We start from the raw sequence: 13129 nt of genomic DNA on the forward strand, positions 1-13129 counted from the left end.
TAACTACCTCTATTTTCCCATTAGTTTGTGGGTGATAGGCTGATGAGAATGCTAAATTGGTTCCAAGTTTCCTCCATAAAGTCCTCCAAAAGTGCCCCACAAACTTCACATCCCTATCTGAAACTATGTTCAAAGGTAGCCCATGAATCCTTATGACTTCTTTGAGAAAGAGATCTTCTATATGAGAAGCATCATTGGTTGATGTACATGGTAAGAAGTGAGACATCTTGTTGAACCTATCCACTACAACAAACACACTATCATGCCATCTTTGTGTTCTTGGCAGCCCCATTACAAAATACATTGTTATCATTTCCCATGACCTAGATGGTATTGGAAAAGGTTGATAGAGCCCTACATTTGTAGTCCTCCCTTTAGCTCTTTGAAAAATCATACATGTTTCCACAAAGTTTCTAACATCAGTCTGAATTTTAGGCCAATAGTAATACCTCCTAACCAATTCTAAGGTTTTATTGAAACCAAAGTGTTCACCCATTGTTCCACTATGCTTCTCTTATATAATATTTGACCTCATAAAGCACTTAGGTACACATAGTTTCCCTCATTTGAAAATAATTATGTCTTGTATCAAAAAATTAGAAAAATCAACATGGTATCTATCACCAAACTCCATACATACCTTATAGATTTCACCAAAATCTGGATCTGCTACATACATGTCCTTTAGTCCTTCAATTCCCACACTTTCTAACTAAATTTGGGAGAGAATCACATTCCTTCTACTAAGAGCATTAGCAACCTTGTTTGCTATACCCTTCTTGTGCTTGATGGTGAAGGTATAGGCCCGAAAAGACTCCACCCATTTCATATGCCTATGACTTAGCTTGTCTTGGCTATTTAGAAAACTAAGTGATTGGTTATTTGTATAAACAATAAACTCCTTTGGTAACAAGTAATGTCTCCACATTTTGATGGCTTGAACTAAAGCATACATTTCTAAGTCATATGAAGAGTATTTCTCCTTGGGCTTCATTTAGCTTTTCACTTGAGTCTCAACTAGTTTTCCTTCTTGACTAAGAGCAACCCCTATAGCAACCTTTCTAGCATCACATTCTACTTGGAAAACTTTGTTAAAATTAGGTAAAGAAAGAATTGGTTGCTCACTAACCTTTTTCTTAAGAAATTCAAAAGCTTCATTTGCTAATTGACTCCATGCAAACTTACACTTCTTCCCACCTTTAATGGTTTCTAAAATAGGAGCACATTTATGACTAAAATTTCTTATTAATTTCCTATAAAATGTAGCAAGACCATGAAGGCTTCTAACATCTCCAATTGTCTTAGGAGGTTTCCAAGATAGTATAGCACTTACCTTATCTATATCCATCTTCAAGCTACCTTGGGAGATCACAAAACCAAGATATATCAGCTCCTCTTGCATGAACAAGCACTTTTCTAAGTTTATCACCAACTTTTACTTTTTAAGTCTTCTCAAAAGCATGTCAATGTGCTTTAGGTTTTCTTCCTTTATTTTTCTGAAAGTTAATATGTCATCCAAATATACTAGGAAGACCTTACCATTGAAGTCTTCGAGCACTTCATTCATAAGCCTCATGAAGGTACCCGGAGCATTAGAGAGTCCAAATGGCATTACCTTCCACTCATATAATCCATCATTGGTTTTGAACATTTTCTTCCACTCATCTCCAGCCCTTATCCTTAGTTGATGGTACCCACTCTTTAAGTCAATCTTGGAGAAATACTTTGCACCTCCCAAGAAATCAAGAAAATATTCAATTCTTGGCATTGGAAACCTATATCTGATTGTAATCTTATTAATGGCTCTTGAATCAGTGCACAACCTCCATGTTCCCTCCTTCTTCAATGCCAAAATAGAAGGTACAACACATGAACTTAAAATTTTTGCAACTAAACTAGAATCTAGCAACTTCTTTACTTGTCTAGCAATCTTCTCATTTTGTTGAGGTGTCATTTTGTATGCAGCCCTGTTTGGTAAAGTAGCTCCTAGAATGAAATCAATGCAATGACTAATGTCTCATAGAGGTGGAAAAGACTTTTTCATACCTTTTGAAATCATACCTTCATACTTATCCAAAAGTTCTTTCACTTCACTAGGATATGCCTTCTTTGTTCCATCCCTCTTCTTGTCATTTTCAATTGATCTTTGTGTTTGTGGTTTAGGTATCAAAGGAAAACAAGGCTTAGGTTTATCCTTCATGTCTTGTAAGAACTCCTTTTTATCAAACATCATAATTTTGGCTCCCCTTTCTTTTTTCTCTTCCACTTCTTCATGATGAGCAAATGAAATCAATCTAATCACCTTTCCATCCTTCTTGATGGTGTATACATTAAGTTTTCCATCATTTTGTGCCTACAAATAATATTTCCAAGGCCTACCAAACAATAGGTGGCATGCATCAATGTCAACTATATCAAACAAAATTATGTTCTTGTACTTTCCAATATGGAAATCAACCCATGCTTGCTTAGTCACAAGAGTTCGTTGATCCTTTGTTAGCCATGAAATCTTATAGGGAAAAGGGTGAGGTACTCTCCTAAGTTTTAACTTCTAAACCATCTCAAGAGAAACTAAATTTTTAGTTGATCCTAATTCAATAATGAATTTACATACCTTGCCTCCTGATTTGCAAGCAGTTCTAAAAATCGTCTTCCTTTGTGGTGGCTCCATGGTAGTAGGCACCTCCAAAAGTGTTCTTCTCACCATCAAATTTCCTCCTCTTTTAGGTACACTATCTAAATCAGCCATATCCTTCTATTGGTATTCATCATCTTGTACCAAATGTGTTCTTCTTTAGCCTTGTGAATTTGTACTAGCTCTATCTAGGCACCTAGATGCATAATGTCCCTCCTTATTGCAATTGAAGAAACTTATTAGACTTTCCCTTTTACCACCAAACCAACCTCTTGAATTTCCTCTTCTACCTCTTAAATTACCTCTAAAATTTCCTTCACTTTGACTAGTTTCTTGCTTTATCTCCTTATGATATTCATGGATTTGTCCTCTTCCTTGGAAATTTCCTTTTCCCCTTTGGTTTCTTTCTCTTCCTCTACTATTTAAATCTCTTGCCTTCTCTTCAATTTGGCTTCTACCTTCAATGCTAATTGATAACATTTCTGAACTATATTAGGACACAACAGATTATGTTCTTCTTGAATGTTCAACCTCAATCCATTAAGGTATCCAACAAATTTTACACTTTCACATTCACTTTGTTTTTCCCTTAGGCTCAAATTTTGGAATTCTTCAGTATAGATTATGACATTTAGCTCCTTTTGTCTTAAACTTTATTTCCTCCTATGTAGTTGGATTTCATAATCCTCAAGTAGGTAAGTTTCTCTTACCTTGACATTCATTGTGCCCCATGAATTTATCATGTTCTTACCTTCTTTGACCCTTTCTCCTTGGGTGAAATTCCACCAAGTGAGGGTTGCTCCCTTCAACTTTGACTTGGTAATCTTTACATTATCTTTTTCTACTACATTTTTACATTCAAATTAGTTGTTCAAGGATTCTATCCAATCCACAACAACATCAACATCCATCTTTCCTGAAAAGATGGGTAGGTCACCTTAGGCATCCTTCTTACCAACTCTTTCAAGGGCTTCTATGAAGTATCTCTGGTCTGCAGGAAAGTTAACCATCTCCTACTTAGGAAAATTTTCTTCTTCCCCTTCTTCCTCTTTCTCTTAGGAAATCCTTACTCTTTTCTCTATCTGGCCCTTCAACTTCTCAAGTTCATCCAATAACCACTTATTGGTTTTCTCTTCTTCTTGCATCTGCTTTGCCAATTCAGCATTGGTGACCATGTTTGATGTATCGGCTTTAGACTCTAATTCTGAATCATATAAGTTTTAGATCTTAACCAATTCTTATATAAAAATGGGAACCAGACAATGGCAAACATTTTTTCAAAAATCAAAAAATCTCTCTTATTTCTATATCCAAACTTCGTCAAGAAAACCCTTTTTTTATTGTTCATACATTTTACCTATTATATAATTTGACCAAAAAAGTATATATAAATGTGACTCTTGGACTTTTGAGATCTTGTGTATTTAAAATACTCTTAGACTTCTAAAGTTTCTAGAATTTCCTAGTTTTAAAAGTGTCACTTTGTATTATGCGAGCAATATTAAACTACCATGCATTTATATTTGTGTGACCCCTATAAAAAACTTAGATGATCCTAATATTGAATTAAATGAATTAATTACATTCTTATAGGCTAGTTGACAACTTGAACATGATGGCTTATAGGTGTGCCAAATCATGTAAGTGCCTTACAAAATAAGCCTTTATTATAACTAAATGCAATTAAAAAAACTAGATGAGACGAACACAACGTATCAAATATGAATAACATGATCTATCCTAATGCATGATGGACATATGTAAATGTGGAAATGGAATTAAAAATTAAAGAAAAACACTCTTCATGCTGGTGCTCCTACACCATATTGTATCTCATGTTGCATCATATACTAACACTAGTGATCATAGAATTAGATCCAATACATCTAATATACCATAGGCCTAAAGTTATAGACCAATCTAATGTATCCTTTGTCATTGTTGACCAAAAATTTTTGACTCTACTATGAAAACCTTTCTAACCAAAATTAAATGGGCATTTTTGGTTTAATTTCAAATTTATAAAATGGACTACACATGCCATACACCAAATAGGCTTGGTTTTCTAGAGCCTTAGGCTTGACACATTTCAACATATACCACACACCATATATGTTGTGCCCCTTATATGGCTCATTTCCTATGCTATTTTTGGGACCGAAATGATGATTAAGGACCAAGATGAATTGGTTACAAGAAGGTAATAAAGGCTTGAAATACCTATTTCAACTCCTTAAATTCAAATAATCTTAAGAAACAATAGATAGGTATGGGATGGTGGCATTGTAATCATGGACCAAGCTGAAATACTTAGAGCATTTGGATAGCATTATGGGGTAATTTTTACATTGGAAGATCAAGGGCCTGTGAGGGAAACTGCAAAGGATAAGACTAAAGGGATTTTCTTTTAGGGAAGTATGTGTGAAGGATTTTGTAGTCTTTGGTTTGGGTATCACCATAACAAAAAATGAATATCTCATTTCTACCCTTAGTAATAATAAATCTCTTGGCCTACATGAACTACCCATGAAATTTTACAAAAGCAATATAGGATGACATCTTTTAGATCTTTCATCTTTATACACTTACCTTTCCAAATATCTCCAAATCACATCTCTCCCTAACTATTTTATTCTTTAAAATAAATCAAATTCCAAAATTCCTTGAAAAAATTGTTCACCTCTTTCATCATCTTATTATTTTTTGACTCCCCCAAATTAAATACATAAGGAATCTTTGGTGTACCCAACAATTATTCATTTGTGAGAATCAAATATTTCCACATAGACACAAATATCATTTCGAGAAGTATAGGGGAGACAACCTAGTAATCTTCCAGGCTAACTTCATGCACTAAAAACTACTAATTTGTTAGTCAAAATTCATTTAATTTTTGGTGAACCTCTATAGGTAAGTGAAGAGCATAAAGATAATCTTTCAGATTTTTTGCATTTGTAGAGCTCTCAGTAGAACTCGTAGATTGCGAGGTGGTCTAGAAGTGTCATTTTAAAATGTTCAACTAGGACCCATTATGTTTAAGCATTGTTTAATCTTTAGGGGAAAAAAAACACTAAAGACAAAAAAAAATCAACCATATTTTTTTCAAATTTGTAAAAATGTAGCGAATTTAAATCTCAATTTTTGTTTTGTTTTCAATCATAAAATATATAGATCATGAAGATCAAATGCTGAAAATTTTAGAAAAATTCACTCTATTTTTCTTTTTTTTTGAAATTTGGCCAAAGGTACATTTTGTAGGGAGGATAATCATGTCCTTATGTTCACCCCCCAATAGCTACTCACCAAAAACATAGTACTTCTTGCACAAATGAACCGATAAGCAACTGCTCGAAAGCTTAAAAAATGATCAACTATTAGTACAAGTGTGATCAACTATTAGTACAAGTGTGATCAACAATTAGTACATGTGTGATAGACTATTAGTACATATACTATCATTTTTTTAGAACTTTTTAAGAACAATAATTGAAGGAATTTATAATTAGCCGATAGGCTTTCCTTGTTAGATTACTTGTAATCGAAAATTGTCTCACACTATAAAAAATTGCTAGCAAACAATTTCATGATCATGGTTTCTAATTAGGTTTTTTTTGGTGGCTCAGGTGGCTTTCACTGTTGATAAATATTATTGCATTTGATTATATCAACATTACTGTTATCACATTGGGTCTGTTGGATGAATGATTTCAAAAATATCTTGGTTTAGACCAATCTATCATCATTAATGTTAAAACTTGAATTTGGATCTCCTCTGAGATTTCACTTTATCAATTTTTATTAATATTAAAACTTGATCTCCTCTAATATTTCACATTACTTATTCTCATTAATGTTTCTACCTATTTGGCAAGGCTAAATGCATTCATTTTGAACAAGTTGTAACAACAACAACATCTAATATGATAGGCCAAATATGTTACGACGGCCATTTTTAATTTGAAAAGACAAGTGATCCGTGATTTGATAGTTTTGAACTCACGGTAACATGTTTGGTCTGCAAATTAGTTCGTCAAATACTGAACCAATTAGCCATGTTTCCAATATCCACAATCAATGCAAAAAACTTTCCACTATTTTTAGCCATAAGCATTTTAACTCCATTATATGAAGTGGTTTGTAACTTGTAGATATAGACATGGAGATTACAAATTTTAGAGGAAATACACAAGCAACAAGGTACATTGAGGCTCTAGCACAACATAAGCTTGTGCAATGCCATAACTTAGAAGAAATTGTGAAGGCCCTAGAACATAGGTGCCTTATGTTCATATATCTCTATATATATTCCTCTCATATTTCAATCTTTGAATATTAATGTCTCAAATTTTTTAGCCTCACATTCCACATTAAGACAAAAGATGCCAGATGCTTCCTTTTATTTCATCTTGTTTGATATTTAGGTTTAATTCACCTAGAAAGAAGTGATGATAAAAAATCATAGTAAGTTTTGATAAATATGGTTGTTATCCTCCTACTCAATGAAATATAGGAACCTTTGTACTATGCAGGGTCACTAAGATGGAGATATGAGCCTTTGAAACAGATGAGCCTACAGCCAAAAATTGTGATTGTCGTTGAGTAGGAAGTCTTCCATTATTATTTCTCCATGTTTGATTCTCTCTAAACCTACAGCCTCCACCTCAAAACACTAAGAAAATTCTAGTTTAAATATTCATTAAGAATGAATTATGCAATAGAGTGACTTGTGAAAACCTCTTCTGAGAAGAAAGATGTGAGACTCTTTCACAATGGAGAATGTGTCTAGATGGCATCAAATTCAAACTGACGTCTTAATATCTTTACTTTTCATGGTAGATCTTTAAGGCTTTTTCATTCAAGCACTGACTAAACAATGGATCCTTGTCATGATATGACCTGGATAGTACTATCCATCTCTGCCCATCACCCAATTAGGATCTCCATCAAGCTTTGGCACAACCTCTGACCAGGGGAAAATGAATAGAGATTATCTCTAGTGGGAGGTGCCTTGCACCTATCACTACCACCAATTTTTTATCCACCCACTATATTTTTACTTCATCTCCTTAGCATCTACAACTCTTAGTCCCTAATAAGCATTTCAGGAGCTTTACGAGTTGTTCAATAATTAATTTGAAAACTACTACATAAAAAATTACAATTTCAATATGTAGTCCAATGATAAAGTTAGCTTTAATCACAATGCACTCATGAATGAGAGAATGTGAAGCATTGTTAAGTATTGTTTGGAGTTTAAAACTTAATTTTTGAATAAGCCTTTAGTCCACAAGGATACATTTTGAAACACTCATTTATATTTGTTTACCAATTTGTTATAGTATATCTATTATTAATACCACTTTGGTGTGCAAGGGAAATGTAAAAGAGGTGTGAAAGGTTAATTTGAAAAAAAACGGTTTTTTTTTTTTTTTGCCTACATTTGTGAAGTCAATTGATAGTCAATTTAGAAAATGATGTTATCCATTAAGAAAAGTAATCTTAATGGATAAGTGACAATTTGAAATCTACTATGTATCCACTAATAGGGATCCAAACATGAGAAAAATGAAAACCTATGAATGATTGAGATAACTAGGTTCCATTACCAAGATGAATGTATTATGATTGAAATAGGGAAAGGAGAAAAGGAGAGGTGTTAAGAGTATGAGGGGGAATAAGGAGATAGAGATAGAGGTTGAATGGGGATGGAGATAAAGAAATGGGAAGGGGATCTGATAAATAGAAAGAGATGTATGGAGGAGAGATATGAAATAGAGAGAGAACATTATAACAATGTGTGTATGTGAGAGGGATTTGATTAGTACACCCATCTACTATTGTAGAATATAATAAAATTTGTATAAAGTTATTTTAAAAAATTAGTAGAGATATTACCAATAATTTAGTGAAAAAAATATTTTATAAATTATATTTATTGAAATAATGATAAGAAGTTTAAATTTTAAATTTTAAAAAATAAATTGTTCAAAATATTTGTATTGTTTAAATTTTAAATTTTAAATAAATAAATGTATAATACTCTATATAAATAATATATAAGACGTTTTTAAAAATAAATATACAAAGATAATTTAATAGTAAAATATGCAAATGTAAAAATGAAGTCAATACTATTTTTTTATTAAATGCATTTATAAATTGATCATACAAATTTTTACAACACCTATACAATATTATCTTAAGTTTTTAATTGTATTTTCTATATTAAATATTGTGGCATCGAAGTTGACCTATAATATTTCTTTTAATAAAAATAAATAAATAAATATCTAAAGTAGGAAAAAAAGGATATTTTTTAATATATTAAATAAAAATGAGATTATTTTTTAAAAATATCTATAATTAGATTGGTTAGAAATATAAACATTAATAGCATATTAAATAAATGCTTACAACTATTAAATTTAAATTTGAACCTTTACACTAAATTAAATATATAACTTATTTAATTTTATATTGTGATCTTGTTATCAAGATTTGTAGTTTTTAGTTTGACACATGCTTAATGAGTAGTGATTCAACATGAATACATCTCTCATGGGAATAAATGGAACACTTATGCACACAATGGAACACTTAAGAAATGCAAAAACACATATGCTTTCTTTGTTCAAGATTAGGTTATTTTCTATCCATTCTTGTTGAAAAGGAAATATTACTTTTGTACTCTTTCTTTTAGATATCTTTCATTTTTCTTTACATATACAACATTTTCTAATATGTTAAAATTAATTGTAATGGTACAATTGAAATTTATATTATATTATATTTTGGAATTCATTGAAATAGTACAAGTGACATTTACACACTATTGAATTTTGGTCAATATTGCTTTCACTTGTGTGACCTATTTAATTTAATACCATTTAGTACTACATGTAAATAGGGTTTCAAGAGCCCTTCAAAACTTGTATTTTCCTATAAATTGAATACATAGTTGTTCTTTGTCAGTTATATCTATTGTGTTATGGTTTTAATGGCATATATTTGTTTTTAAATAATTTTGTGTGCTCTTTGTTTGATTTATGCTTGCACTTCTAATATTATTATCTAATATATCTTACATTTGGTAATACCAAAAACATTACAAGATAATACTCAACCCTTTACTCTTGGTAATTTTACATTTATAACATACTTGATATTTCCACCTATACACCATGCACGAAAGGATAGACACTCTTTTCATAATGGTGTTTTTGTCTTGTGTTGTGTTCTGTTTTTTATCTCGATATTAGTAATATAAATGCACTGTTCTTCTTATTGTACAATTCAGGAAATGAAGTCACATATATTATGCAGCTAATAAGGATAGCATGCTCAATACCAATTCAACAAATGAAGCTTATTCTATAGGTTTGGTATTCATAGTAAGTGGGTAACACAAAAATGACTTTATTAATTTTACAATATTTCAAAAATAATAGATAAAGTGTTTCTTCAACATAGCTCTATGCATTTATTTTGAACAAGTAGTAACAACATCCAAATCTAATATGGCAGATCAGATCTGAAAGGACAAGCGGTCCATGATTTGGCATTTTGCACACACCATAACGTGCTTGGGTTGAAAATTAGGTCGTCAAATAGTGAACATTTTTTCCATATTTCCATTATCCACAATCAACGAGGACAATCAATTAGGACTTTTTGCAAACAATTACCACTTCAGATAATCATAGCTTCATGTTCCCATTTTCTTCTTTTGCTTTCTTATTTTTCCCGTGTTCTCAGTATGAGCATTTTCCATATACTTCATCTCTATCATTTGTAGCTTCAGGATCTCAATTTTCTCTTTTTCTCTCTGTTTTTTTTTTTCCATTTTTCACTATAAGCATTTTCCACATGCTTTATCTCTATGAGTAATATATGACTCATTGAAGCATTTTCTACATCCATACAGAACTATATGAAAATGAAAACTAACAAAAATGTTTCAAAAAATTTACAATTCAAATTAGCTCTTGAATTGGGATGTTGTACATTAAATATATTATTAAAGTTGTACAATGTTTCAACTTCTGAATACTTTAGTCATGTGTATATGTCTCTATTGTATATAAAAAATAATTCTATGGTGATTTGAAATCTTTCCTTTAATTTTACATCTTTTCATTTTTCCTTTTCTAATAAAATCTATTGGCGTACCCCTTGCACCTCTTTCTAGTGCCAAGCGGCTAACCAGCACACTAGAAGCGTTGAATAATAGTGGCTTCTAGTGGACCCAGCCACTATTAGCCAATACCCTGACCCCAATGCATAACAATGACCCCAAGCTATTAGCTCAAATGTGCTCATTAAATCTGACCTTCTCGTGCAAGTGCTAGTAATAGACAAATCGGTCATTCTAACGTGGGCGGGTACTCGATCGTCTCCCCTAGTTGAGGTTACAAATTGTCCGAACATAGTAGCGTACATAAGAAAAAGTTTCTCCTTGTAACGAATCGAAAACAACAAAACGAAGAAAGTGTTAGAGAAATCGAATTGCGTCCTCGGCGTGTCCACCACGCGCTTCGACTAAACTTTTTAACTCACCTCTGCTGAAGATCTCTATGCATCCCTCTTGTCCTCTCTCCCCCTCTCCGCTCTTGATAAAGTATAATCTATTCACATAATTTCCATATAATTCAAACTCAATCAACCAGAAGCCCAAAAGGCGCCATGGATTCCAAGCAAGGAGCTCATGCAGAAGCTTCTGCAAAGGAAAGCGTCACAATTTCAATCCAGACCAACAAAGAAGACCAAATAAAAGAAGAAGAAGAATCTTCAGACGGCTCACAAATCGGGCAGGGGCTTCGCGCCGCCGTATTGGGAGCAAATGACGGCCTGCTCACAACAGCCTCCATGATGATGGGAGTCGGCGCGCTCGATCCCAAAGCCATGATTTTGTCCGGCCTGGCGGCGCTCATTGCAGGAGCTTGCAGCATGGCAATTGGGGAATTCGTTTCTGTGCAAACCCAACGGGAAGTTGAAATTGCAATCTTGAGAAAGAGAAAGGATATGAAGAAAGAAGAAGTAGAAATAGAAGCCCAAATGCCCAAATCCTCACCATGTGGAGAAACCCAAGAGAAAGACTCTTCCTTTTTTTCTCCACAGTCCTCCATTAACAGTAGTGAAAGCGCCGCCCTTCCCAACCCTCTTCTGGCGGCGTGTTTCTCGGCCATTGCATTTTCTGTGGGAGCATTTCTTCCACTGATCTCTGCGGCCTTCGTTGAGGATTATCATGTTAGAGTTGGAGTGCTGGCAGGAGTTTCAAGCTTGGCGCTTTTTATTTTCGGCGTAGTGGGAGCTCACTTTGGTGGAGTTTCTCTTGTGAAAGGGGGGCTCAGAGTTCTCATTGGAGGGTGGATCGCCATGTTGGTGACTTATGGATTGCTCAAGCTTCTCCATCGTACTGAAGTGGCTGATGATATGTAGATTATTGAACAATTCAGCCATTTTTATGCTGTTCTTCTTCTTGGGTCTCTGGTTTTTCATTGTTCATTGTTGGGTTTTTTCTTTGTCTTCTCATCATTTTGTGTTGGAGATCGTTTGAATCCCATGGAAATTTGAAAACTCGGTGGAACAATTAGATACTATTGAAGTGACAGCTGATATATCGATTGATGAAAAATTTAGCCATTTTTATGGCTTTTTCTTGGTCTTCTGGGTTTTCATTGTTCATTGCTGGGTTTTTTCTGTCTTCAGAGCATTTCGTGTTGGAGATGGTTTGAATCCCATGAAGATTTGAAAACTTGATGCAAATATTAGTTAGTGCTAGTGGAGTGTAAGTAAGATCTTAGATAGCTGTGGAGAGTGGCATATAAACCTAAGTGTGCAGACCTTGCGAGGAACACACGTCTGTACTTTTAAAAAAAATAAATGTTATGCAAAGAAACCCGGACCTTTTGTGCTTTTGTCTTTTAAGGACTTTCCCAAGAATCACGAACAATAATGTACGCCCGTGTGCATTATTTAATAAGTATAATTTCAATGTATAATGTCCTTTTTTGTTGTTGTTGTTGATAAGGGTAAGTTTGAGACTCAACAATTCATAGATAATAGAGAACAAATATGATGGGGCTATCTTCCCTCGAAAATGTGCAGTTGACCAATTTTTAAAAAATCAAAAATATCATAGATTTTTCTGAAAGTTTCAACGTTTGGTCTTCATGAATCTGCATGGTTTGTAGTTGAAAGCAACCGAAAAAATTGGAAAAAAAAATTACTATGTTTTCGTGAATTTGGGAAAAAAAAAAAAAAAAAAAGTTTGACTTTGTTTTGTTGGATGGAGATTAACCTCTCCCAAACAATAATGTATGCTTAAGTGACTAATTTATCTTCATTTGGATTGGGACAATTACAAATATAATTATTCAAAACTATTACAAGTATAATGTACAATGTAATTTTTGTTATTGTTATTGTTGGTAAGAGTTAGTTTAGGAATTGTTCACTAACATATTAGAATTAATCATTTAAGAACAAAAAATG

At 33.0% G+C, this 13129-nt stretch overlaps 1 pseudogene; it reads left to right on the plus strand.

Moving 5' to 3' along the window:
* Positions 1 to 11065: 11065 nt before the first annotated feature.
* On the plus strand, positions 11066 to 12636 carry LOC149563694 (vacuolar iron transporter homolog 1 pseudogene; annotated as a pseudogene).
* Positions 12637 to 13129: the final 493 nt, after the last annotated feature.

Source organism: Cupressus sempervirens, chromosome 4, assembly GCF_028749045.1.
Source record: "Cupressus sempervirens isolate cs-2001-9-10 chromosome 4, ASM2874904v1, whole genome shotgun sequence".
In the NCBI taxonomy this organism is placed as follows: Eukaryota; Viridiplantae; Streptophyta; class Pinopsida; order Cupressales; family Cupressaceae; genus Cupressus; species Cupressus sempervirens.